This window comes from Phyllobates terribilis, unplaced genomic scaffold (assembly GCF_046119375.1).
Source record: "Phyllobates terribilis strain yellow unplaced genomic scaffold, ASM4611937v1 Scaffold_291__1_contigs__length_2406647, whole genome shotgun sequence".
NCBI classification, from domain to species: domain Eukaryota; kingdom Metazoa; phylum Chordata; class Amphibia; order Anura; family Dendrobatidae; genus Phyllobates; species Phyllobates terribilis.
Genome location: NW_027363051.1, coordinates 1953061 through 1980635, shown reverse-complemented (window position 1 = coordinate 1980635; position 27575 = coordinate 1953061). Strand labels below are relative to the sequence as shown.

At 44.8% G+C, this 27575-nt stretch overlaps 1 pseudogene; it reads left to right on the top strand.

Annotated features, from left to right (window-relative positions):
- The first annotated feature begins 203 nt into the window (after positions 1-203).
- The window catches only part of LOC141220388 (uncharacterized), a 46897-nt pseudogene continuing 19525 nt past the window's right edge, over positions 204-27575 (top strand).

The window sequence follows — 27575 nt, the reverse complement described above, 5'->3', positions numbered from 1 at the left end:
ACCCGTCATTGTGTTAATGTGATGGCATGTAGTTGTCCTCCTTATTACCGGTACTTTCACTGACGAGGGTCTTCATTGTGAGATCCATAAAATACATTCAGAAATCTCTTTGGATATGATTTTTTTCTTTAACACAAATATATGTTTCATCCTTATAGGAAATCCTTGTGAGAATAACGGTTTATCACTAAATTGTAAAAAAGAAGATATCATGAAGCACTCTAATGGAGGAAACCTCATCACCCTTCCTGTACCTCCTGGACTTCACAGCACTTCACCTTCTTATAATCCTCCTAATCATGAGGAACCCTCTCCTGAGCAATCTCACATTGTTACCAAAAGTCCAGGGGGCAAAGTGGATACAAGACTTCAGTGTGACAAGAAATTTACTAAAAGCTCAGCTCAGACACAAAGAAAACATAAAGGAGAAAAGCCATACTCCTGTTCAGAATGTGGGAAATGCTTTACAAGAAAATCAAAATATGTTATACATGAGAGAATTCACACAGGAGAAAAGCCGTTTTCATGTTCAGAATGTGGGAAGTCCTTCACAGATAAAGGGAGTCTTATAAAACATCAGAGAATTCACACAGGTGAGAAGCCATATTCATGTTCAGAATGTGGGAAGTCCTTCACAGATAAAGGGAGTCTTATAAAACATCAGAGAATTCACACAGGAGAGAAGCCGTATTCATGTTCAGAATGTGGAAAATGCTTTACAGATAAAAGGAATCTTATTGCACATCAGAGAATTCACACAGGAGAGAAGACATATTCATGTTCAGAATGTGAAAAATGCTTTAAAGATGAAGGGAATCTTATTAGACATCAGAGAATTCACACAGGAGAGAAGCCGTATTCATGTTCAGAATGTGGGAGATGTTTTATAGATAATTCAGTGCTGGTTTAACATCAAAGAAGTCACACAGGAGAAAAGCCTTTTTCATGTTTACAATGTGGAAAGTTCTTTACAGCTAAATCAGATCTTGTTAAACATCAGAGAATTCACACAGGAGAGAAGCCATATTCATGTTCGGAATGTGAGAAGTCCTTCAGAGATAAAGCGAGTCTTATTATACATCAGAGAATTCACACAGGAGAGAAGCCATATTCATGTTCAGAATGTGAGAAATGTTTTATAGATAATTCAGTGCTTGTTAAACATCAAAGAATTCACACAGGAGAAAAGCCGTATTCATGTTCAGAATGTGGGAAATGCTTTACAGTCAAATGGAATCTTATTATACACCAGAGAATTCACACAGGAGAGAAGCCATATTTGTGTTCAGAATGTGGGAAATGTTCTAGAAGTAAATCAGATCTTGTTAGACATCAAAGAATTCACACCAGGGAGAAACCGTTTTCTTGTTTACGATGTGGAAAAAGCTTTAGAGATGAATCAAAACTTCTTGTACATCAGAGAATTCACACAGGAGAGAAGCCGTATTCATGTTGACTTTGAGAAATGCTTTACAAAAAAAATCAAGTCTTTTGAGCCACGAGAGAAGTCACACAGGAGAGAAGCCGTATTCATGTTCAGAATGTGGGAAATCTTTTGCACATAAATCATATCTTGTAAAACATGAGTAGTCAAACAGGAAAGAAACTGTAATTATGTTCTCTGTGTTTCATCAATTTTAATAAACATTGCTCAGCATAAATGAGTACACCCCTTTTGATAAATTTTATTTAATATCTCACTGAACACAAGAACAATTTCTAAAATTTTGCCAACACTGAATTCCATAGAAATTTTTTTAGAATCAAAACATGAAAGTAAGGTTGATTAGTGATTTGGTACTCGCCCGAGCATCTCAGTGCATGAGATGCTTGGTACTCGGTGAGCAAATTTGGAATGCTTGGGCGGGAGCCTGAGTCCTCGCCCTGCATGTTTGGTGCTGTTCAGACATTTAGACAGCCAATTAACATGCAGAGATTGCCTGCCAGTCACGGTAATGCCTCAGCCATGTTGGTTGTGGCATTACAGTGATTGGCTGGCCGCGTAGCGTCATTGGGTCTATATAAGACCGCCATGCTCGTCACAGTCACTCCGGAATCAGACAGTGTAGGGAGAGGTGCTGCTGAGCGAGGGAGAGAATTGGCGGTTGTTTTAGTGAGGTATTCCACAGCATTACAAATCCACACTAACAGTCCTTCTAAAGACTAATGCTACTGAATATTAATCCTGGTGATAGCAGGAGTTAGGCAGGCAGAGTTTGTGGAGAGCGTATACAACACAATAGGATCCTTTGCATGTTCTTTCTGCTGCTGTTACTCATATCCATAGTCCTAGATATCAGGGCTAATATTCTTATTGCTCTTAATCCTGATAATTTTGGTGAAAGCAATATAATACACCATTTTTACTGCTCCATTTGCTTGTTAGCAGCATACAGTCAGATTTGGTTGATTTTAACCCCTTCGCAACCCTGGGATTTTCCGTTTTTGCATTTTCGTTGTTTGCTCCCTTTGTTCCCAGAGCCATAGTGTTTTTATTTTTTGGTCAATATGGCCATGTGAGGGCTTATTTTTTTGCGGGACGAGTTGTACTTTTGAACGACATTACTGGTTTTACCATATCGTGTCCGGGAAAACGGGAAAAAAATTCCAAGTGCGGTCAAATTGCATAAAAAGTGCAATACCACAGATTGTTTTAAAAATTTTTTTTACCACGTTCACTGAATCCTAAAACTGACCCACCGTTATTATTCTCCAGGTCATTACGAGTTTGTAGACACCAAACATGTAGAGGTTCTCTTTTATTTAAGTAGTGAAAAAAAATTCCTAATTTTGCTAAAAAAAAAAAAAAAATGGCAGCATTTTCCAAGACCCGTAGCGTCTCCATTTTTCAGGATCTGGGGTTGGGTAAGAGCTTATTTTTTGTGCGCCGAACTGAAGTTTTTTATTGATGCCATTTTAGGGTAAATCCGATGTTTTGATCGCCCGTTATTGCATTTTATTGCAATGCTGCGGCGACCAAAAAGCGTAATTCTGGTGTTTCGAATTTTTTTCTTGTTATGCCGCTTACCGATCGGATTAATTCTTTTTTTTATATTGATAGATCGGGCGACTCTGAACGTGGCGATACCAAATATGTGTATGTGTTTTTTTATTATTATTTTATTTTGAATGGGGCGAAAGGGGGGTGATTTTAAACTTTTATATTTTTTCAATTGTTTAATATTTTTAAAAACTTTTTTTTTTTCACTTTTTGCTTGCTTCTATAGTCTCCATAGGAGACTAGAAGCAGCACTTGTCTGATCGCCTCTGCTACATACAGGGGAGCAGCAGATTACCTCTATGCAGCAGAAATGCTCCTGTGCTATGAGCACCAACCACTAGGTGGCGCTCATAGCGATCAGCTCATGACAACCATTGGAGTCAGCTGCAGACCCAGGGTTGTCATGCTCACGCATCGGTGACCCGCGATCAAGTGACGGGGTCACGGATGGGCGGGGTAAGTGATGTGCTTCCGGCGCGGCAATGTTAAATGCCGCTGTCAGAGATTGACAGCGGCATTTAACATGTTAACAGCCGCAGGTGGATCGCAATTTTCACCCCCGGCTGTTGAGGACACATGTCAGCTGTAATAATCAGCGGACATGTGCCCTGTTGAACAGGGGGTTACAGCCTGGTGCGTACTAATAGGCCACAGGCTGTAAAGGGGTTAATAGCATTGCTGTATTGTGGAAGCAGAGAAACTTGTCCATCATCTCAGGTGATCAGATATTACTGCGGTAATAATCCAGACATTTTTGGGAACGTGACAGATATTATACTCCATTTAAAGCCTGCCAGTTGTGTGTTCAAACCTATTCACACTTGGTCGCTGACCAATAGCTTATCTATTAGGGCAGTGTTCCCCAACTCCAGGCCTCAAGGCCCACCAACAGGTCATGTTTTCAGGATTTCCTTAGTATTGCACAGGTGATATTTACATCACCTGCACAGGCAATAATCCCATCACCTGTGCAATACTAAATCCTGGAAACATGATCAAAGCTATACATGGAGTGAACATGCATGATTATATATAAAAGACCCACCAATACAATTCAAGATTGACATCACATGATTACACTACCAATACAAAAGACAATCAAGATAATGTCAGATGGGGGGCATGGCCTAGCCAGGGATGTAGGCAGACGTGGTTCGGTGCTCTCTCGCCGACCGTCGCTGTGTGCGCCGACCCGGTATACCGCTGAGCCCTTCAGACACCGCCGGATCCTGTGAGAAGCTCTCCTGCCGCCCTGGGGAGCATTTCTGATGAGCAGGAAAGAAGTAATGACCCGCACCAGGCAGCGAGATACTGGCCCTGGTAGAGAGGGCAGGGGCCAAGATGGCGCTGAGATTCAGGAGGAGGCGGCCAGAGAGAATGCGGCGTGCTCCAGGAGGATGTCGGCTGCTGCGCGCCTTGAGAGGTTTGCAAGGGTGGAAGTGGGTGAACACAGTGCTGGACTCTCAGAACGGGAGGCTGGGACAGAAGATGTTATGGAGGATCAGGAGAATACTGTGGGTGCAGGAGACTGTGCGGCTGATGGCTCTGGAGATGAGGTGCAGGACAAAAATATGGAGTCTGCTGCTGACCCTGCTGTGGAGGAACCCACCCTGAAAGATGTGTTCACTGTGGTGTCATACTGCAAACACGCGCTTACAAAGTTGTCAAAGCAGGTTACGGGTGTGCAAGCAGAAATTACTAACATTAAAGCTGCCATGCAGAAAACCGATGTCCGCACAGGAGAGATAGAGGAAAGAGTGAGCGCGGCTGAGGACACCATAATATCTCTACAAGCTGCTCAGAAAAAGCCGGACAAGCAACTAACAGATGTCATTGCTAAAAATGATGACTCGGAAAACAGGTCACGACGTAACAATGTCAGGATAGTGGGGGTCCCGGAAAAATCAGAGGGATCAAACCCTACAGAGTTTATTGAGAAATGGCTGCTGGAAAAATTTGGAGCTGATAAACTGTGAAAGGTCTTTGTTGTAGAAGGAGCTCACAGAATCCCACTGAGACCCCGGCCTCCTGGAGCAGCCCCCCGGGCCATGCTGGCTAGGCTCTTAAATTACAGGGACAGAGACATTATCTTAAGTACGGCGAGGAAGATCAAGGATTTAACAATTGATGGACAAGATATCTCGTTCTACTCAGACTATTCACCCACGGTGCAAAGAATGCGCATGAATTATAGAGATGTAAAGAAAAAATTGAGAGACATGGGACCGGCGTATTCTGTGATGTATCCGGCCAAGCTGAGACTGGCTGCACTGGGGAGAGTACACCGGCCAAGCTGAGACTGGCTGCACTGGGGAGAGGACACTTTCTGCAATCTCCAGAAGAAGCTCTGGACTGGATTGAAAAGAATTCTAGACAAGTGCGAGAGCACAAGGACGGCTGAAGAGAGGCAGATTGTGGTTTTGTGAATGTGATTTATAATTATCCTTTGTTATCCTTTTTCGGTTGCGTTTAACTATTTGTTGCAGGATACAAGTCTGCTCATGGACTGGAGCGGCGTACTGGTGGTGCATACAGTTTATATACCTTTTATAGAATATGTTTTTCATAAGGCGGGAGAGACCTTTGGGAAGATAGCTGGTGGAATAGGCCGGTTTCATTCACCCACTCTCGGATAGAGAGAACGGAACGACAAATTGGGAGGTGGTTTGGGGGATATAGGGGCGGTCAGAGGAGTTTTGGTTTGGGGCATGGGGGAGGAGGGGTTGGATGCGGGGGGGGGGGGGCAGGGACAGACGGCATGGGGGACATCTTATGATGTGGTTATATACACAGAAGTTGAATCTGATAAACAATGGAGGGTATGGTTAAGGTGTTAAGCTGGAACATACGTGGTTTGGCACACCGTAAGAGACGGGCTATTGTTCTCCAAAATATTATGGCCCACGGGCCTTCCATTATCTGCCTCATGGAAACACACTTGACGAGGGACAAAATTGGGCTCCTGGCGAGGAAATAGGTTCAAAAAGCATACCACTCTACTTACTCTGCATATGCGAGAGGGGTTTCCATCTTGGTGCATGTGGGGACTCCATTTGAGGAGGTTGAGGTTAAAATAGATAAAGATGGACAGTACGTTTTTCTAGTCTGCAGACTTTATGGTAAATTATATTGCGTGGTGGCAGTGTATTTCCCACCGCCATTTACTGGGACAAAACTGCAAGAGATTATAGAGCTCACGAGGCATTGGACAGGGACCCCTGTGTTGCTGATTGGAGATGTTAACAATATAATGAATAAAATTTGGGACAAAACTAGTAGGCAACTGGGAAGAACTGACGGAGAGGGGGAGACACCCTTTGCTAAGTATGTGTCAGAGGTGGGCCTGATAGATCTATGGAGAGTGAGACATATGGGAGTGAAGACATATTCATGTTACTCCTTGACGCACGGTTCTATGTCTAGAATAGACTTAGCCTTGGGAAATGGGTTGGTTAACCAAAACATCACTCATATTGATTATTTGCCTAGGATACTCTCTGATCATTGTCCCTTGCTGGTGGAGCTGAGGTTCGGTATGTGTGGGAATGGTGGACGGAAAGAGTGGAAGGTTCACCCGGTATGGCTGGAAACGGTAGATATTCAGAAAATCGCAGGAGAGGTGGAGGAATTCTTCCAGAACAATGTGGGAAGTACAGCCATAGGAACTGTGTGGGACACAATGAAGGCTTATGCTAGGGGTTTACTGATTCGAGATATATCCAGATGTAAAAGTCAGAACCGATTGGAGGAAAGAGAGGCATTGGCTGCGCTGAGGGGGGCAGAGGAGGAGTTGGTGCTTAATCCCACCGTAGAGGCGCAACAGAACAGAAGGAAGCTCAAAAAAAGGTGGATAAAATATTTCTGGCCAATGGGGAAAAGAAGAGGGAATTCCAAAAAATTGCCTTTTATGAAGAGGGTGAAAAAGTTGGTCACCTGTTGTCTGCTATAGCGGCAGCGCAGAGGGAACCGGGATTTGTGTATGGTCTCTTGGATCCAACTGGCACCCTAGTCACTGAAACGCGAGATATCTTGAGGCTGTTTAGAGACTTCTATAGTGACCTATATAACTCTAAATTAAGGAACAAGGGAGATGATATAGACCAATTTTTGAGGGGTACTCAGATATCTAGGCTTAGTGAGGAGGCTAGGGATAGCTTGGAGGGCCCCCTGACGGTAGAGGAAATGGAGGAAGCTCTGGCTTCAATGGCAAATAATAAAGCCCCAGGTGCAGATGGTTTACCAGCAGAATTCTATAAACATCTTAGAGATGTACTATTGACAAAATTAAAAGATGTGGTTTTGGCTCTGGAGGTGGGAGAATTACCGGAGTCAATGCGGGAGGCTACGGTGGTGGCTCTGCCCAAGGCAGATAAGGACCGGACACGGCCAGATTCGTATAGACCCATATCCTTACTACCGGCTGATATTAAAATTCTAGCTTAAGTAATGTCTAACCGATTGAGCCGGGTGGTTTCTGGTGTTGTACACCCGGATCAGTCAGGATTTATGCTGGATAGATCAACGGCCATTAACTTGAGGTGGCTAATCCTTAATATGCAATTGGCTGCTGATAATGCTGGGCATAGAGTGGTGGTCTCATTAGACACACGGAAAGCCTTTGATAGTGTGGAGTGGAGTTATCTTTTTCGTGTTCTCCAGTTGATGGGAATTGGTCCATTTTTTTGGGCATAGATAAAATTATTATATACATGCCCGGTGGCCAGATTGAGAGTAAATGGGGAACGGTCAGATAAATATGATATGACTAGAGGAACTAGACAGGGCTGCCCCCTCTCCCCGCTGTTATTTGCCCTGGCCATAGAGCCGTTGGCTGCTGTACTGAGACAGTCAGACGTGGTGAGGGGATCCCGGTATGGTGTGGCGGAGGAGAAGATAGCGTTGTACGCAGATGATATTTTATTATTCTTACAGGACCCTCAGATGTCATTACATGGAGCAATAGCTATTATCAATAGATTTGGTTTATTATCTGGGTTACAAATTAACTGGGATAAATCTCATATTATGGAAATAGACTCCCTGAATAGTTTAGATGTTGAACAGGTGGAGCGGACACAACTCAAGTTGGTACGAGAATTTAAGTATCTTGGCATTACAATAACATTACCAGTAAAGGAGTACCTTCAGTTGAATGTATACCCGATACTGGGGAAATTAAAGGATAAAACATCTACATGAAGCAAAATGCGCCTCTCGGTGGTGGGACGCACCAATCTTCTTAAAATGGTGCTGATGCCCAAATTGTTGTACGTTTTACATAACTCCCCTGTGTGGATTCTTCAGCCGGTGTTCCAGCGTATTAATTCAATATTTAGGGATCTGGTCTGGGGTGGAGGGCAGCCTAGGATTAAGCTGGAGACTCTCCGGAGGCTGAAGGAGGAGGGGGGGTCTCGCTCTACCAAACCCATGGGTATATTTTTTGGCAGCTCAGTCCCAACATATTAGAGGGTGGGCGCAGACAGCAGGGAAGGGGACTATTCAGGCGGTTCTGGAACTTCATATTAAAAAGAGTCCATTGGTAATGGGTCTAGAAACGGGACTTTTTAGGATGATGGGCAAGTCATACCCGACCTGAGGCCTAGTCCATAAATTGTGGACAAGGGTGAAGAAGATTAGAGGCATAGTGGGGCTGACAACGTATACTCCTATTTGGGATAATGAAAACCTATGTGAATTTTACAAAATAAGAGAGCTGAGAGGCTGGGTGGCAAAGGGTATAAAAATACATCTACGTCGTCCTGGTTGATGAACCTTGTAGTTCACATCACCAAGCTTGTCTATCACCTCATACAGCCCTTGCCATTTGGCCAAGAACTTACTCTCTATAGTAGGAATTAACACAAGCACTCAGTCTCCGGTTCTGAATTGCCTCACTCTGGCTGACCAGTTGTAGACCCTGGCCTGAGCTTCTTGTGCCTGCAAGAGATGTCCTTTTACGATGGGCATCACCTTTGCGATCCTCTGCTGCATCAGTGTCACATACTCGATGACGCTTCTGTGGGGCGTGACCTCAGCTTCCCAGGTTTCCTTGGCTATATCCAGGAGATCTCGTGGATGTCGGCCATACAGAAGTTCGAATGGTGAGAACCCCATAGATGACTGTGGAACCTCTCGGATGGAGAACAACAGATACTGTAAGAGACAGTCCCTGTCTCTACATTCCTGTTCGATGGCCTTCCTCAGCATACTCTTCAGCGTTTTATTAAATCTTTCCACCAGGCCATCTGTCTGAGAATGGTACACTGAAGTTCTCAGTCGGGAGATTTGTAGGACCTTGCAGAACTCCCTCATCACCTTACTCATAAAAGGTGTTCCCTAGTCGGTCAGGATCTTGTATTTCCAGCAGCAGCTGCCGATCTCCTATAGGTCCCTCAATGAATATGTCTTGGAGTTGCACAAACATCTAACTGTTACAGCCGTGTTCTTTCCTCCATCCCAGACCTCAACTGTATAAATACACACACACTGGTACTAGGAGACTGGGTCGTGGTCAAGAGACATATGAGGAGACTACTGAACCCAGATACAGTGAGCCATTTTAAGTACTTACCACTGCTATTTCTGTCAACCTCCAAGGCAAAGATACTTGGATCAACGCCAGCCACTGGAAAATGGTCTTGATCCCTGGCAGCAGCAAAGATGATGACCCTGCCCCTTTGGACCATTCTGATGGCAATTGCATTCCTTGCCCTAACTCTCAATGATGTAAAAAAAGAGGAGAGGACTGGGACAACAAACTCATAAGTATCACCAAGTACTGCTTTGAGACACAGTTTCTAAAGACATTCCTAAGAACTACTGGATATGCACCCATAACCCAATATCCTCTGATACGTTGTCATATTGTGCGGGCTGTGTGGAGAATGTCTACTCCTCTCCCCTGTAGAACTGTACTGTTTTAGTAATTCTATGCATGTTTTAGTCATCTGAAAATGTGTTATTTTCAGGTATGGCCATTAGATGGCAGCAGAGGTACTGTTTGATACTACATTACCCTTATGTCAGTGGGACACAGGGTTAACTAGTTTGGGGGCTGTCCTCAGTGGCAAGCAAGAGACTGAGGGATCTCTGGGAGTGAGATTCGGCCATCTTGGTTATTTAAGAAGTAGCAGTGAGTGAGGAAGGACAGAGAAGAGAGACGGGTGTGTGTGGGAGAAACCAGTATGATTAAAAGGAACAGGCACATCACAGTATAATCTATACTCTAAAGGTCAATTTGTGGATCCTGGCCTCTTCCAGCCAATAGGCAGTAACGGACGTGCCTGGACTAGGGAGCCTCAGAATCCGAGGTAGTCCCTGCTAAAGTTAGGTATTGGGAGCCGTGGGGTGAAGCAGGAACTTCTCCAAGAGAAAGTCCAGAGGCAGTTTCCCCTAGGTCCGAGTCACACCGTGATTAGCACCGTGTGGGGATTAAGACTGTGTTTTACCATCTGTGAATGCCGTGTTTCTCTACAAGTGTTGTACCTGTAATCCCCTGTTTCTAAGGCCGCGCTGAACAAGTAAACTGGACTGTTTTGTTTTTAAAGAACTATGTTGTCTTTTATTTAAAGCGCAGAAGATCTGAACCCGTCTGAACCAAGGATGAAAGTGAGTAAAGACTTCCACAGCATACAGTCCAAACTACAGCACCCCACACTCACCCAGGGACAACCACGTCCCCATATTTCTGTAGAGGGCCAGGGTGATGACACTGCAACACTCACCCATGACTATTGTTACATTTGGCGTAGTCGGCTGGATGCGAAGTTCTTGCATCCAAACAGCGGGGTGAATAGGTCCTGTGGCACAAGAGAGAAAATGCTGGATAAGGACCGCAAGAAAAAATGTCTCTGGCGCAGATGAAGCACCTGAAGATAGACAAAGAGAACTAAAGATAGTGAAAAACGTACGAACCAAGATGGTGGACGAAGATGGCGATTGGAAGATGGCGGCCGGCAAAGTGGATCCGAAGATGACGAAGATTGGCGGTAAAAGACTGACCTTTCGTGGGCGGGGACAGCACATTGAGGCGCGAAAATACCCCAACCCACTCAGAGGCCGGCCTGGAGAAGAGGACGTCCAGTAGCCAAGGTTCGGCCCAGAAGATGAGTCGTCTACAGGAATAGGGCGCGGTTCAAAATGAAGACCGGCTCACCAGGTAAGCAACGACGTGGGCGCGGCCGCGGGCGGAACTGCCCAGAGTGATGGGTGACGCTGATTGTTTTGCGTCATCTGGCCGGCCCAGGAAGAGGTGGAGTCTGGACTAGGGAAGGGAAGAAGCGTGGAAGACTCGGAGCCGCCATTCCTGTCACAGCATGCTGCTGATAAGACGTGTGTTAGCATGGAGCCACATTGCACCTTCCGTATGCCGCAAGAGCGAGAGGAGGAAGCAACGTCTGCACCACAAGCGTCACCGGGGACTGAGGGTGAAACAGCACCTGCAGCCTCCCATACCCGGGGACAGAGTTCCAATGTCCCTTCAATGGCCGGAGGATTAAGGGGAACAAGGATTGTGACCACTGCCCCTCAGCAGGTAATACAGCACTGCAGCATCACAACCTATGGCACTGCCTTAATGGATAATGGTGGTGCTGTGGCTGAGGGGTCAACAACAGACGACCCGGGAGCAGCTAGATACCATAACCAGCCATGGAGGTGGCGGACCCCACCTTCATCTGCAGCATGGAGAGTTTTAATGAAGGAGCGATGAGAATCCAAGAAGGATGGATAAAGAGGAGCTGTCTCTGTTTTTTTTTCTGCTTCTTGTGTCCTCCCTGTTGCAGGTTGAGTAAAAAGAGGAAAAACCTCACAAGGCCTGAATTTTAAGGCAGTTGCCTTGTTTGTTTTAAGGACAGTTCATTAAGTGGCCGAGTTTCCTGAAGTTTGCCCCTGAGAAAGAGAAGGGGGGTTAGTTACCCAAGACCCCCAAGGCCGGCTGGCCTGTACCTGAGAGGAGGATGTACCCTCGGGCTGAGGAGTAGCCCAGTTGAGCCAGATAGGCTTACCTTTTTATTTTTATTTTCCTTATTTTTGTTGCACCTTTTTCTGCTGAAATCCAAAGGTGCAGGTGCACAAACTAAGGACTGTTTGGACACTACCTGCTTCCGGGGTTCTTACCGTAAGGACTGGTGCTACAAGTCTCGTCAGCCAAATATGGACTGCACACTTGTTTCCAGGGTCCTCAACAAGGAGGACCGGTTCCAGTTTTTGTCTTAAAAATGGACTATGTGACCTTCTAAAATTAGACTGTCATTGTTACAGGATCCAGGGCCGGCGTCAGTGAGGAGAAGACGTCATGGTCACAATAGTCTTTGAAAATGTTTTAAATGACACTAACCCTATCTTCTTTCCTAGGACTGTATTGCCGGGGACGGCAATGTTTTAAGAGTGGGAGGATGTGAGGGGTGTGTGGAGAATGTTTACTCCACTCCCCTGTAGAACTGTACTGTTTTATTAATTCTATGTATGTTTTAGTCATCCGAAAATGTGTTATTTTCAGGTACGGCCATTAGATGGCAGCAGAGTTACTGTTTGATACTACATTACCCTTATGTCAGTGGGACACAGGGTTAACTAGTTTGGAGGCCACCCTCAGTGACAAGCTAGAGACTGAGGGATCTCTGGGAGTGAGATTTGGCCATCTTGGTTAGTTAAGAAGTAGGAGTGAGTGAGGAAGGACAGAGAAGAAGAGAGACGGGTGTGTGTGGGAGAAACCAGGAGGATTAACTGGAATGGGCACACCACAGTATAATCTATACTCTAAAGGTCAATTTGTGGATCCTGGCTCTTCCAGCCAATAGGCAGTAACAGACGTGCCTGGACTAGGGAGCCTCAGAAGCGAGGTAGTCCCCGCTAGAGTCAGGTATTGGGAGCCGTGGAGTGAAGCAGGAGCTTCCCCATGAGAAAGTCCAGAGGCAGTTTCCCCTAGGTCCGAGTCACACCGTGATTATCACCGTGTGGGGATTAAGACTCTGTTTTACCATCTGTGAATGCCGTGTTTCTCTACAAGTGTTGTACCTGTAATCCCCTGTTTCTAAGGCCGCGCTGAACAAGTAAACGGGACTGTTCTGCTTTTAAAGAACTGAGTCGTCTTTTATTTAAAGCGCAGAAGATCTGAACCCGTCTGAAAGTGAGTAAAGACTTCCACAGCATACGGCCCAAACTACAGCACCCCACACTCACCCAGGGACAACCACGTCCCCATATTTCTAAACAGAAAAAGACCCACATATTGTATACAAAGCGGAATAAGAAACCGTTAAAACAAGGCCGGGCCCAAATCACAAAGAAGCCAACTCAAACAGCAAGATATCGTACAGGAGAAACATGAGTAATTATGGCATAAAATAGATTTTATTAGAAAATATTCTTATTAAAATGACAATAGTGTAAAGTACATAATAGAAACAACAAAGCATGGGAAAAATGGATCAGGTCAAGCGACACCAGGTCCATGTACAGGGGGCCCCAATATATCCAATATGGATAACACAGGTAAATATATATGTGTATGAGTTACTACAGGGTGGGCCATTTATATGGATACACCCAAGTTAAATGTGAATGGTTGGTGATATCAACTTCCTGTTTGTGGCACATTAGTATATGGGAGGGGGGAAACTTTTCCAGATGGGTGGTGACCGTGGCGGCCATTTTAAATTCGGCCATTTTGGATCCAACTTTATTTTTTTTCAATTGGAAGAGGGTCATGTGACACATCAAACTTATTGAGAATTTCATAAGAAAAACAATGGTGTGCTTGTTTTTTTTTTTTTAATACTGTAAATTTTATTGAAAATGTATAAGCTTAACAATAGAACCAAAGAAATAAGGCATAAACTGAAATTAATAGAGCATGTTGGAAATCCGCTATGGATCATACACTTATCTGCGTTCTACTTGCAGACTCCTAATAAACAGTGTTTAGTCCATGCACTATTATACGAGGAGCTGAATATTTCCATAGTTGGTGTAACTGTAGGAGCTGCTCGCTTACTCAATCATTTGCTATAATCTATATTGGTTTACAATTTCAGAAACACTGCTAACCTTTATGACACAGACAGGAAAACAACAGGGGGAAGGGGAAGGGTAATAAGGCAAAATACTGGAAGATTTCAGCAGTAAACTCTGTTCTCCTTTCCTTGAACAAATATCAGGTATTAAATTGGGCCCAGTAATAGTCCCATGGTCCCCACACCTTATTGAATACAGCTAATTTGGCGTTTATTTATTGTTCCATTCTTTGTATATCCACAATTCTACTTAGTAGATCTCTATTAGAGGGGGGGGGGAGCGTTTTTTTCCAATGAAGAGCTATGAGGCATCTAGCTGCTGTTAGGATGTGGAGAAGCAGCTTTGAGGACTTTTTACCCGTCCCTCTTGGAGTAACATTTAATAAATATATAGCCGGGTCTAGAGGAATTTCAGTGAACAATACTTCCCGCAGGAGGGATCTGACATTTTCCCATAATGGGGTCAGGATCGGGCATGTTCAGAAAATGTGGATAAGGGACCCCTTAGCAGCTCCGCAGTGCCAGCATCCATCCGGGACAGAGGGGTTTAATTTGTGTAGTAGTTCAGGGGTATGATCCCAAAACATCATTAATATATATTGGTTCTCCTTGTACAAAGTGCAAAGAGAGGTTTTGGATGCTTTATCCCAGATGGACTGCCAACACCGCGGTGTTAGTTCCTTTCCCAGAAACCTCTCCCACTTAGTCATGTATGAGTGTTTAGGAGGTGGATCCCCCTGGGGAGTGTTAATTAGATCATATATGTCCGATATCAGACGGTGTGCTTGGTTTTAACATAACTTTATTCTTTCATGAGTTTTTTATAAGTTTATGACCACTTATAAAATGTGTTCAAAGTGCTGCCCATTGTCTTGGATTGTCAATGCAACCCTATTCTCCCACTCTTGACACACTGATAGCAACACCGCAGAAGAAATGCTAGCACAGGCTTCCGGTATCCGTTGTTTCAGATGCTGCACATCTCGTATCTTCACAGCATAGACAATTGCCTTCAGATGACCCCAAAGATAAAAGTCTAAGGGGGTCAGATCGGGAGACCTTGGTGGCCATTCAACTGGCCCACGACAACCAATCCACTTTCCAGGAAATTGTTCATGTAGGAATTCTCGGACCTGACACTCATAATGTGGTGGTGCGCCATCTTGTTGGAAAAACTCAGGGAACGTGCCATCTTCAGTGCATAAAAAGGGCAACACATCATCATGTAGCAATTTCAGATATCCAGTGGCATTTAGTTTTCCATTGATGAAGAATGGCCCCACTATCTTTGTACCCCATTAACCACACCATACCATCAAGATACCACCCTGTATATTTGGGTAAGATTTAACAGCCTCAGTAGGAAGTATGCACCAACATTAGGGTTACAATAGAACTAATAATACCCATAGCCAGGGCTCTGGCTGGGCCAGTCAAGAATGGTCACAGAGTTGTTCTGAAGCCACTCCTTTGTTATTTTAGCTGTGTGCTTAGGATCATTGTCTCGTTGGAAGATGAACCTTTGGCCAAGTCTGAGGTTCAGAGCACTCTAGAAGAGGTTTTCATCCAGGATATCTCTGTACTTGGCTGCATCCATGTTTCCTTCAATTGCAACCAGTTGTCCTGTCCCTGCAGCTGAAACCCCCCCCATAGCATGATGCCACCACCATGTTTCACTGTTGGGATTGTATTGGGCACGTGATGAGCAGTGCCAGCTTTTCTCCACACATACCACTTAGAATTATCACCAAAAAGTTCTATCTTCATCTCTTCAGACCAGAGAATCTTATTTCTCATAGTCTGGGAGTCCTTCATGTGCTTTTGAGCAAACTCTATGAGGGCTTTCATATGTCTTGCACTGAGGAGAGGCTTCCGTTGGGCCACTCTGCCATAAAGGCCCGACTGGTGGAGGGCTGCAGTGATCGTTGACTTTGTGGAACTTTCTCCCATATCCCTACTGCATCTCTGGAGCTTAGCCACAGTGATATTGGGGTTCTTCTTTACCTCTCTCACCAATGCTCCTCTCCCACGATTGCTCAGTTTGAGTGGACGGCCAGATCTAGGAAGACTTCTGGTGGTCCCAAATGTCTTCCATTTAAGGATTATGGAGGCCACTGTGCTCTTAGGAACCTTGTGTAATGCAGAAATTCTTTTGTAACCTTGGCCAGATCTGTGCCTTGCCACAATTCTGTCTCTGAGCTCCTTGGGCAGTTCCTTTGAGCTCATGATTCTCATTTGGTCTGACATGCACTGTGAGCTGTGAGGTCTTATATAGACAGGTGTGTGCCTTTCCAAATCAAGTCCTATCAGTTTAATTAAACATAGCTGGACTCCAATGAAGGAGTAGAACCATCTCAAGGAGAATCACAAGGGAATGGACAGCATGTGACTTAAATATGAGTGTCTGAGCAAAGGGTCTGAATACTTATGATCATGTGATATTTCAGTTTTTCTTTTTAATAAATTTGCAAAAATTTCTACATTTCAGTTTTTTTTCAGTCAAGATGGGGTGCAGAGTGTACTTTAATGAGAAAAAAAATGAACTTTTTAAAATTTACCAAATGGCTGCAATGAAACAAAGAGTAAAAAATTTAAAGGGGTCTGAATACTTCCCGTACCGACTGTATCTGTCAGTGAACGGGATCTGTCCCCTGCAGGATCCGATAGCATGGGGAAGTAGCTGATGGATAAATTGTCTGTAAATAATAAAAAGGGAGGAATTGTTATGGTAAATATTTATACTTTGCTTTGATTATAATTTTACACAAATCTACCTATATATTTGATAATTTTAATATTAGTTTTATAAGTGTTATTCATAAAAGTGATAACACAGGGTGTAGCGCTGTGTTTCTGTTACAATTTGCTCTGTTTTTTTAAGTACAGTTAATCGGATAGAGATAGTTTTAGTTTCAAGGACATCTGCAGATGTTTCCATAATTACAATTTTGTTATTTTCAATTAAAATGCTTTCTTTCCCCAATTAAAATATCTGCAGCATGAGGTAATGTAAAGCCTGTCAAGACATTCCCCTTTTCATATCTCTGTTGTTGTAATAAAGATATGTGACTGTGCTTCTGAGACTCAGATAAGAATTGTACTCAGACACTGGCTGTGTGTTATTCTCTTTTCTCCGATGCATCGTATTGATTCTATTTATCTAATTTGAACCAAAAATGGCAGCCAGATTTACAGATAATTATCTCCATCCAAATTAGCTTTTCTTCGAAGGGCTATCACCAACCACGACCGATGGATCCTGTAACTAAGGCTCCGATCACATCTACAAGACGTCACCGACCACGACCGATGGATCCTGTAACTAAGGCTCTGATCACATCTACAAGACGTCACCGACCACGACCGATGGATCCTGTAACTAAAGCTCCAATCACATCTACAAGACGTCACTGACCACGACCGATGGATCCTGTAACTAAAGCTCCAATCACATCTACAAGACGTCACTGACCACGACCGATGGATCCTGTAACTAAGGCTCCGATCACATCTACAAGACGTCACCAACCACGACCGATGGATCCAGTAACTAAGGCTCCGATCACATCTACAAGACGTCACCGACCACGACCGATGGATCCTGTAACTAAGGCTCCGATCACATCTACAAGACGTCACCAACCACGACCGATAGATCCTGTAACGAAGGCTCCGATCACATCTACAAGACGACACCGACCACGAGCGATGGATCCTGTAACTAAGGACCTGATCACATCTACAAGACGTCACCGACCACGACCAATGGATCCTGTAACTAAGGCTCCGATCACATCTACAAGACGTCACCAACCACGACCGATGAATCCTGTAACTAAGGCTCCGATCACATCTACAAGACATCACCGACCACGACCGATGGATCCTGTAACTAAGGCTCCAATCACATCTACAAGACGTCACCAACCACGACCGATGGATCCTGTAACTAAGGCTCCGATCACATCTACAAGATGTCACCGACCACGACCGATGGATCCTGTAACTATGGCTCCGATCACATCTACAAGACGTCACCAACCACGACCGATGGATTCTGTAACTAAGGCTCCGCTCACATCTACAAGATGTCACCGACCACGACCGATGGATCCTGTAACTAAGGCTCCGATCACATCTACAAGACGTCACCGACCACGACCGATGGATCCTGTAACTAAGGCTCCGATCACATCTACAAGACGTCACCAACCACGACCGATGGATTCTGTAACTAAGGCTCCGCTCACATCTACAAGATGTCACCGACCACGACCGATGGATCCTGTAACTAAGGCTCCGATCACACCTACAAGACGTCACCAACCACGACCGATGGATCCTGTAACTAAGGCTCCGACCACTAATGGATCTGGTCTCTCGGCCTCTGGTCTCGCCCTGTAATCCCCTCAGTGCTGACGTCACACAGATCCTGTTCTGTCTCCAGGAATATAATCTGCGGGGAATGTTCTCTGCTCTGTATATAATGTCTCCTGGGCGCAGGTCTCTGTATAATGGCTGATAACAGAGAGAACAGAGATCCAGAATAAGTATGAAGCGTCTGCTGCACTGAGGGGGAGGAGCTGTGGTGACGTCATCATTATCACAGGTCCTTCCCCACTTCTCTCCTGAGCTCCGCCCCCTGATCACATGGTGGTGATGTCACCACAGGTCCTCCCGCTCTCAGTGCAGCAGCTCCGTGCTGGTTGTGTGCAGCTCTTGCTCTCTGTTATCAGCCGGCAGGACGAGATCCCTCCAGCTGATCCAGTGTTCATCCCTCCATCTCCTGAATGACCCCGAGGATGGACGAGGACGAGACCACCAGAAGATTATTACACTTCACCCTGGAGATCATCTCCCTGCTGAGCGGAGAGGTAACTCCTCTACATTTCTATCAGCTTTATTGTGTTATGTAACAAGTCCGACATCAGGTTTTGCTATCTGATCTGAGAGCAGCATGATGTGGGGGCAGAGACCCTGATTCCAGTGATCGGTCGCTTAAGGCCCCGTCACACTAAGCGATGCAGCAGCGATCCCGACAGCGATACGACCTGTCAGGGATCGTTGCTGCATCGCTAATACATCGCTGGTGAGCTGTCAGGCAGGCAGGCTCACCAGCTATGAGGGGAGCAGCGATATCGTGGAAAGAATCGTTCCACGATGTCCTGCTCCCGTTCCCAGCCTGCTGCTTAAGCAGGAGCAGGCTGGTGACTATGGTAAATATCGGGTTACTAAGTGCGCGCGTGCCCCTAGTAACCCGATATTTACCATGGTTACCAGCCAGATCGTTGGTCCCGCTGGTCACACACAGCGATGTGTGCTGGCCAGCGGGAGGCCAACGACCAAAAAATGGTCCAGGACACTTTGCAACGATCAGCGACCTCACAGCAGGGGCCTGATCGTTGCAAAGTGTCACACATAGCGACATCGCTGGTGAGGTGGCTGGTGAGTCACCAAAACCGTGACACAGCAGCGATCTCGCTAGCGATATCGCTTAGTGTGACGGGGCCTTTACTGGGCTGCTCGCTGCAGTTCTGATGAAATCCCTGTTTTTTCTGCTGTAGCTCTAGTAGTGCTCTGAGCTCTGTATAGCTCCACCCACAGCCCTAATTGGCCGCTCTCTGTACACTGCATAGGCAGAAAGCTGCCAGTCAGTGGCAATAATTTAGTGACAGATTCGGTTTAACCTCTTCATGCCATTCACCGTACATGCAGCACCTGATGCAAGCAATCCAGAGTATTAGATCAGCGATCCGGGCAGGAAAGGTTGATGTCCCATCCAGAGACAAGGTCAATTAGTGTAAAAAAAAAAAGTTTTTAAAATTTGTAAAAAAACAACAACAAAGAAAGGAAAAATTATTAATTAAATACACATATTTACATAAAAATAAATAAAGTACACTTTTGGTATCGCTGTGTCCAGAACGACCCGATCTATAAAACTGTCCCACTAGTTAACCCCTTCAGTGAACACGGTAAAAAAACGACAAAAAAAAACAAAGCAAAAAACAATGCTTTATCACCATAGCGACAAACAAAAAATGTAATAACACGCGATCAAAAGGGTAAATGTAAATAAAAATGGTATCGTTGAAAACATCATCTTGTCCCGCAAAAAAACAAGCCGCGATACAGCTCCATCAACTTAAAAATAAAAAAGTTATAGCTCTCAGAATAAAGCGATGCAAAAAAAATTGTTTTCTATAAAATAGCTTTTATTGTGTAAAAGCTCCAAAACACAGAAAAATGCTATAAATGTGGTACCGCTGTAAACGTACTGACCCGTAGAATAAAGCTGCCTTGTCAATTTTACCACACGCGGAACAGAATAAAAAAAACATTAAAAAAAATTCTGGAAGTTCTGTTTTTTGTTTATTCTGCCTCCCAAAAATTGGAATAGAAAGTGATCAAAAAATGTCACGTGCCTGAAAATGGCACCAATAAAAACGTCAACTCATCCCGCAAAAAACAAGCTGTCACATGACTGTCGGCCGAAATATGTAAAAATTATAGCTCTCAAAATATGGCGATGCAAAAACTCGATTTTTTTTTTTTTTAAAAGCGTCTTATAGTGTGTGACAGCTGTCAATCATAAAAACCCGATATCATTCTGGTATCACTGTAATCGCACCGACCCGAAGAATAAAGTCGTCTAATCACTTATACCGCACGAGGAATGGCGTAAAATATAACTATAGGGTTAGGGTTGGGTTTGGGGTTAGGGTTGTGATGGGGTTGTAATTTTTTTCAAAAGTAAAAAAAAAAGAGATGAGGATATGGCGACTAGTGTTGAGCGCTCGCTACTTGAGTTTGCATCGGGTGCTCGGGTATGCATTGAGTATCGCGGGTGCTCGAGTCTCGGCCCCATATGCATTGTGGCCAAAAAAAACTCGCGGGGATTGCCTGCCATGCACGAGCGATCCCCGCATGTTTTTTTTTGGGTGTCTAATAACCATGAAACATGCGGGTGGGGACTCGATCACCCGCGATACATGGTGCATACCCGAGCACCTGATGCAAAATCATGTAGCGAGCACTAATGACAACTTATTCAATATGATGATGACCTAATATTATCAAATTCTGTGTCGTACCTCTGGGTTCAAAATGTTCACTATACCCCTTAATAAAATCCTTGAGGGGTCTAGTTTCCAAAATGGTGTCACTTGTGGGGGGTTTCCACTGTTTAGGCACATCAGGGGCTTTCCAAACGCAACATGGCATCGCTAATTATTCAAGCAAATTTTACATTCAAAAAGTCAAATGGCGCTCCTTCCCTTCCAAGCCCTGCCGTGCTCCCAAACAGTGGTTTTTCCTCACATATGGGGTATCTGCGTGCTCAGGGGAAATTGCACAACAAATTTTGGGGTCCATTTTTTCCTGTTATCCCTGCGAAAATAAACAAAATTGGGTCTAAAGTAACATTTTTGTGAAAAAAGTTAAATGTTAATTTTTTTCTTCCACATTCCAAATTTTCCTGTGAAGCACCTGAAGGGTTAATAAAGTTCTTGAATGTGGTTTTGAGCACCTTGAGGGGTGCAGTTTTAGACTGGTGTCACTTTTGGGTATTTTCTGTCATAAAGGCCCCTCAAAGTCACTTCAAATGTGATGTGGTCCCTAAAAAATGGTTTTGTAAATTTTGTTGTAAAAATGAGAAATCGCTGGTCAACTTTTAACCCTTATAGCTCCCTAATAAAAAAAAAATTTGGTTCCAAAATTGTGCTGATGTAAAGTAGACATGTGGGAAATGTTATTTATTAAGTATTTTGTGTGACATATCTCTCTGATTTAAGGGCATAAAAATTCAAATTTTGAAAATTGCTAAATTTTCCAAATTTTCGCCAAATTTCCATTTTTTTTCACAAATAAACGCAAGTGATATCGAAGAAATTTTACCACAATCATGAAGTACAATATGTCACGAAAAAACAGTCTCAGAATCAGGGGGATCCGTTGAAGCGTTCCAGAGTAATTACCTCATAAAGTGACAGTGGTCAGAATTGTAAAAATTGGCCGGGTCATTAATGTGCAAACCACCCTCGGGGGGTAAAGGGGGTTAATATTAATGATATAACTTAATATTCAGAAGAATTAAAGGGGTATTCCCATCTCCAAGATCCTATCCCTATGGGATACCGGATATATAGTGTGTTTCATATAAATGCTGTGTTTTTTTGTGTAAACTGTGCATTTTATATAAATTGTGAGACCTGCTGACAGGCAGCACAAAAAGGGTTAATCTTCCTCTAACAGGCTTGATCATGTGACCCAGCTCTGTTTAATACGCAGAAGCTTCTGGAAAAATGCCTCTGGGCAGTCAGCCAATGACTGCAGCTCTAACAGTCACATGGGAGTGGGAGGAGTTAAATCCTGTGAGGTAGTTAAGGATTGAAGAGGCAGTTGGTGGTCAGACATTTTGAGAAGAGGAAGCCATTTTGTAGGTGAAGGAGTTACCTACCTTCTCCCTGACTGCTGCGCTTAAAAAGGGGACAGACACAATAAGGGGAGCTGATAGTCTTCATATTAGGAAGAATTACCTCAGGGCAGAAACAGAGCACAGCGCTGAGGAAGAAATATTCAGATCTGATGAAACCAGAGGTTCCCAGGATCTGCCTGTCTGCAGGTGCACAACAATATTCAACCATGAGTGTCATCCTGTACCTCAGCTCCCTACCGCTTGTGAATAAGGCATTGTGCCCACGATGCAGAAATGAAGCAGAAATTTTCCTGACCATTTCTGCATCTCCTTGCCAGAAAAATGCATGCGGATTCTATGTGCGTTTTTGATGCGTTTTGTAAACGTTTTTTAAGCGTTTTTGAAGCCAAATAAAGTTAGTGGGAAAAAAAAAAGGCCAATAATGTCATTTCCTAGTCAAATCCCTATTCACCATTTTGGAGGTATTCAGGATGCCACAAGAACTGCAGCCCCTGTAATTAATATAAAAAAAATATATATACACATACATACTCTATGCAGATATGTACGCGTGTGTATACATGGGCACAACCCCCCCCCCACACACACACACACACTCCTCACCCAGTATCCAATTACGGCTCTTTCACACGTCAGAATCTCCGGTACGAATGGTGATGACTTTTTCCACACATACCGGAAACACACACAGACCCATTTCAATGTATTCTTGGTCACGCATACGCTGTACAATAATCTTACATTTCAATGTATTTAAAAAAAAATGGGTGGGTTCACGTGTATTTTTACTAACCAGCAGAGGGAAAGCAGACGGCTGAGGGCTGATATGGTCTGGGAAGTAGCCAAGGATCATGGCCCCTTCCCTTGCTATTAATATCAGGCCGCAGCAGTTAGCTTAGCCTTTACTGTCCATTCTACAGGGGGACCCAAAAAAAAAAAAATGACATAGTGTCCCCCTATAAATTGGAGCCAGAAAAGGCTAGGCGGACAGCTGCGACCTGATATTAATAGCCTAGAAAGGGGCCAAGGTTATAGGCCCCCCTCCCAGGCTATAATATCAGCCCTCAGCCGCCCCAGATTTGGCGCATCATATTTTTGCGCCAAATCTGACGCTTAGCCTCGTTCTTCCACGCTGCCCTGGTGCGGTGGCAGGGGGTAATAGTAGTGGGGTTCATGTCAGCGCCAGCTGCCATAAAGCCCAGGTTAGTAATGAGCTGCGTCTATAAGACACCCCCATTACTAACCTACAAAGAGCTAAAAAGAAAAAACACACACTACACCCAGAAAATAATTATTTATTTGAAATAAAACACACAATTTTATTTAATTATTAATTTACTAAAAAAAAATAATTACCTGTCCACGTTCCTGCGATGATCTCCCATGCACAGCTGTCACATCTGGAGATGTGACAGCTGTCATGGCTGCTGTAAGCTCACACTGCCGGGAACACGTCTGCTCCCGGCAGTGTGAGGCACTGACTGAGGTCACCAGAGTGCATTCAGTCAGCGCAGCTCCGGTGACCCCCCTTACGGCCCTGCTGTACCGTGGGAATTTCTCACGGTTAGCGGGGCCGTAAAGGAGGTCACCGGAGCAGCGCTGCCTGAACTCCGGTGAACTCACTTATGCAATGACGGGGCTGCTTTACGGCCCCGTCATTGTAGCGGTGGCAGCGGTTTAGAGCGGTCACATTTTATGTGGCTGCTCTAAACTGGAGATCTTCATGGGACACTCGTAGATTACTACGGAGGGGTAAGGATAAAATTGTGTTTTTTTATTTTATATTTTATTACAGGAGATTGAGGGCTTCGGGGAATTAGGTGTATAGGTGAGTATAGGTGTATTTTTTTTATTTTTTACTTTATTTTAGGTGGCGATCGGCGGGAACAGGTAATGTATAAACTAAATTTCTTTAGGGAACCACTGGCCACCAATGAAATGTATTTTTAAAATTTATTGGGGACCAAACAAAAAAAAAATGGGGACTTTAAATTAATAAAAAAAAATAGGTTGACAAAAAAAAAAATATATGGGGGCATACAAAAAATAAAAAATGTATAGGGGCAAAAATATAAACCTATGGAGGCCAAAAATAACATATGGGGCAGTTTTACGGACACATTAGGGCAATTTTAACAGCAGGATCAGGCTGATGGGAACTACTGCTCCCATCGAGCTGATCCTGCTGCCACTAGTGGACGGGGGACAGACATAGGCCGATGGGAGTAGTAGTGTCACATAGACCTATGTCTGCCTGCACGCAGACACCCGCTGACAACCGCAGACACCGCACAGAGCCCATGCTGACACCGCGCAGGTTTCCAGCGCAGACACCAATCATGACCGGGACATTCAGGTCCATCTTGTACCACCCCAGGTGCTCAGCCATGATCCAGGAAGACAGGAATGGTATGGGATTCTCGTCTTCCTGGATTTATGGGATGGCTGGAACGCCCCCGCATGAGGTCACTTCCCATTTGCTGCAGTCTTGTGTTCCAAAATCGCAGCAAATGCGCTTTAATTCTGCAAGTAGTTTTACATATTTGCAGATTTGAAGCGTTCCAATGCAAGTCAATGGCGGCGAAAACGCAGCGCTTCTGCAAAATAATTGGTGGTGCTGCGTTTTTTTTCACCATGAAAAAACGGAAGTGGAAATTTGAGCAGCATGTGCAGAGCACACGCGGATTATCATTGGGGGACATGGCGGACCTTCTACCAAGCGTTTTTGATGCGTTTCTTCAGTGTTTTTGCTGCTGCAGAAACGCTTCAAAAACGCATCGTGGGCACACAGCCTAAGAATTTGACCCATTATCCCCAGTAAAGGGACTTCTGTTTAAGTTCTTTGGGCTTCTTTATGACTGGGGCTCGGGTGCACAGACTACTACCACCATCATCACCCTCTACCTGGAGGCATTTACTGGAAAAATATTATATTGTGGAGTTTAATTTGAGAAGAGAGGACTCTTCTCCTGACAGAAAACTGTCCACAGCGAGATACATTGTATACTGCGAGGAGTGCAGCCCCCTGCCATAGACCACATGAGATTACCACACTTGTGCACACTTAAAGGGGTACTCCCATCTCCAAGATCCTATCCCAATATGTAGTAGGTGTAATAATAATAATATTAGCAAATACCTTCAATTAGGAATGTAGTATAGTATTTTTGATTCGCCACTTACCTCATGTGCAGAGCATAGCAGGACCTTAGGTATCCATGGTTACGTCCACTGATAAAATCACAGTTAGTTGGCTAGCTGCTAGTGGTCGTAACCATGGATACCTAAGGTCCTGCGATGCTCTGCCATGAGGTAAGAGAGCTAGCCAACCAAAAATACTATACTACATTTCTAATTGAAGGTATTTGCTAATATTATTATTATTATTACACCTACTACATATTGGGATGGGATCTTGGAGATGGGAGGACCCCTTTAACTGAAAAAAAACTAAAGAAATGAACTGGAATATAAATGAGTGTACATGCAGCATGTAAGAGCGTGTTCACACATGGCCCAAATAGGGTCACTGTGTAATTTTGATTAAAATTAAAGTCAAACTAATAAGAATTGAAAAAATTGGCCTAATCAGAAAGGTGAAAACAGTCTCGTGGGTGAAAGTGTTAATAGGAACCTGTAATTAGGTTTTGGGTTAGAAAGCCACAACTATTTCATTATCTCTCTGGGGTTTAGTGTTTTACCACTTTTCTCCATACACAGGATTACACAATAGTGAGGAAGACACCGGGAGAGGGTGTGACTCCCATCATCCATCTCCAGGAGTCAGGAGGGCGGAGCCCGGACCCCATCACAGAGCCTCCCCCGCACCCCCCGATACATGAGAGGAAGAAGAAGATCCTAGAGCTCAGCAACAAGATGATTGAGCTGCTGAGCGGAGAGGTGACTGCTGGGACATTATACAGGACAGCACTGGAGGATTCTGGGTGATGAGCGGAGAGGTGACTGCTGGGACATTATACAGGACAGCACTGGAGGATTCTGGGTGATGGCTGGAGAGGTGACTGCTGGGACATTATACAGGACAGCACTGGAGGATTCTGGGTGATGAGCGGAGAGGTGACTGCTGGGACATTATACAGGACAGCACTGGAGGATTCTGGGTGATGAGCGGAGAGGTGGCTGCTGGGACATTATACAGGACAGCACTGGAGGATTCTGGGTGGTGACTGGAGAGGTGACTGCTGGGACATTATACAGGACAGCGCTGGAGGATTCTGGGTGATGAGCGGAGAGGTGACTGCTGGGACATTATACAGGACAGCACTGGAGGATTCTGGGTGATGGCTGGAGAGGTGACTGCTGGGACATTATACAGGACAGCACTGGAGGATTCTGGGTGATGAGCGGAGAGGTGACTGCTGGGACATTATACAGGACAGCACTGGAGGATTCTGGGTGATGAGCGGAGAGGTGGCTGCTGGGACATTATACAGGACAGCACTGGAGGATTCTGGGTGGTGACTGGACAGGTGACTGCTGGGACATTATACAGGACAGCGCTGGAGGATTCTGGGTGATGAGCGGAGAGGTGACTGCTGGGACATTATACATGACAGCACTGGAGGATTCTGGGTGATGAGCGGAGAGGTGACTGCTGGGACATTATACAGGACGGCACTGGCGGATTCTGGGTGATGAGCGGAGAGGTGACTGCTGGGACATTATACAGGACAGCACTGGAGGATTCTGGGTGATGAGTGGAGAGGTGACTGCTGGGACATTATACAGGACAGCACTGGAGGATTCTGGGTGATGAGCGGATAGGTGACTGCTGGGACATTATACAGGACAGCACTGGAGGATTCTGGGTGATGAGCGGAGAGGTGACTGCTGGGACGTTATACAGGACAGCACTGGAGGATTCTGGGTGATGAGCGGAGAGGTGACTGCTGGGACATTATACAGGACAGCACTGGAGGGTTCTGGGTGATGACCGGAGAGGTGACTGCTGTGACATTATACAGAACAGCACTGGAGGATTCTGGGGGATGAGCGGAGAGGTGACTGCTGGGACATAATACAGGACGGCACTGGAGGATTCTGGGTGATGAGCGGAGAGGTGACTGCTGGGACATTATACATGACAGCTCTGGAGGATTCT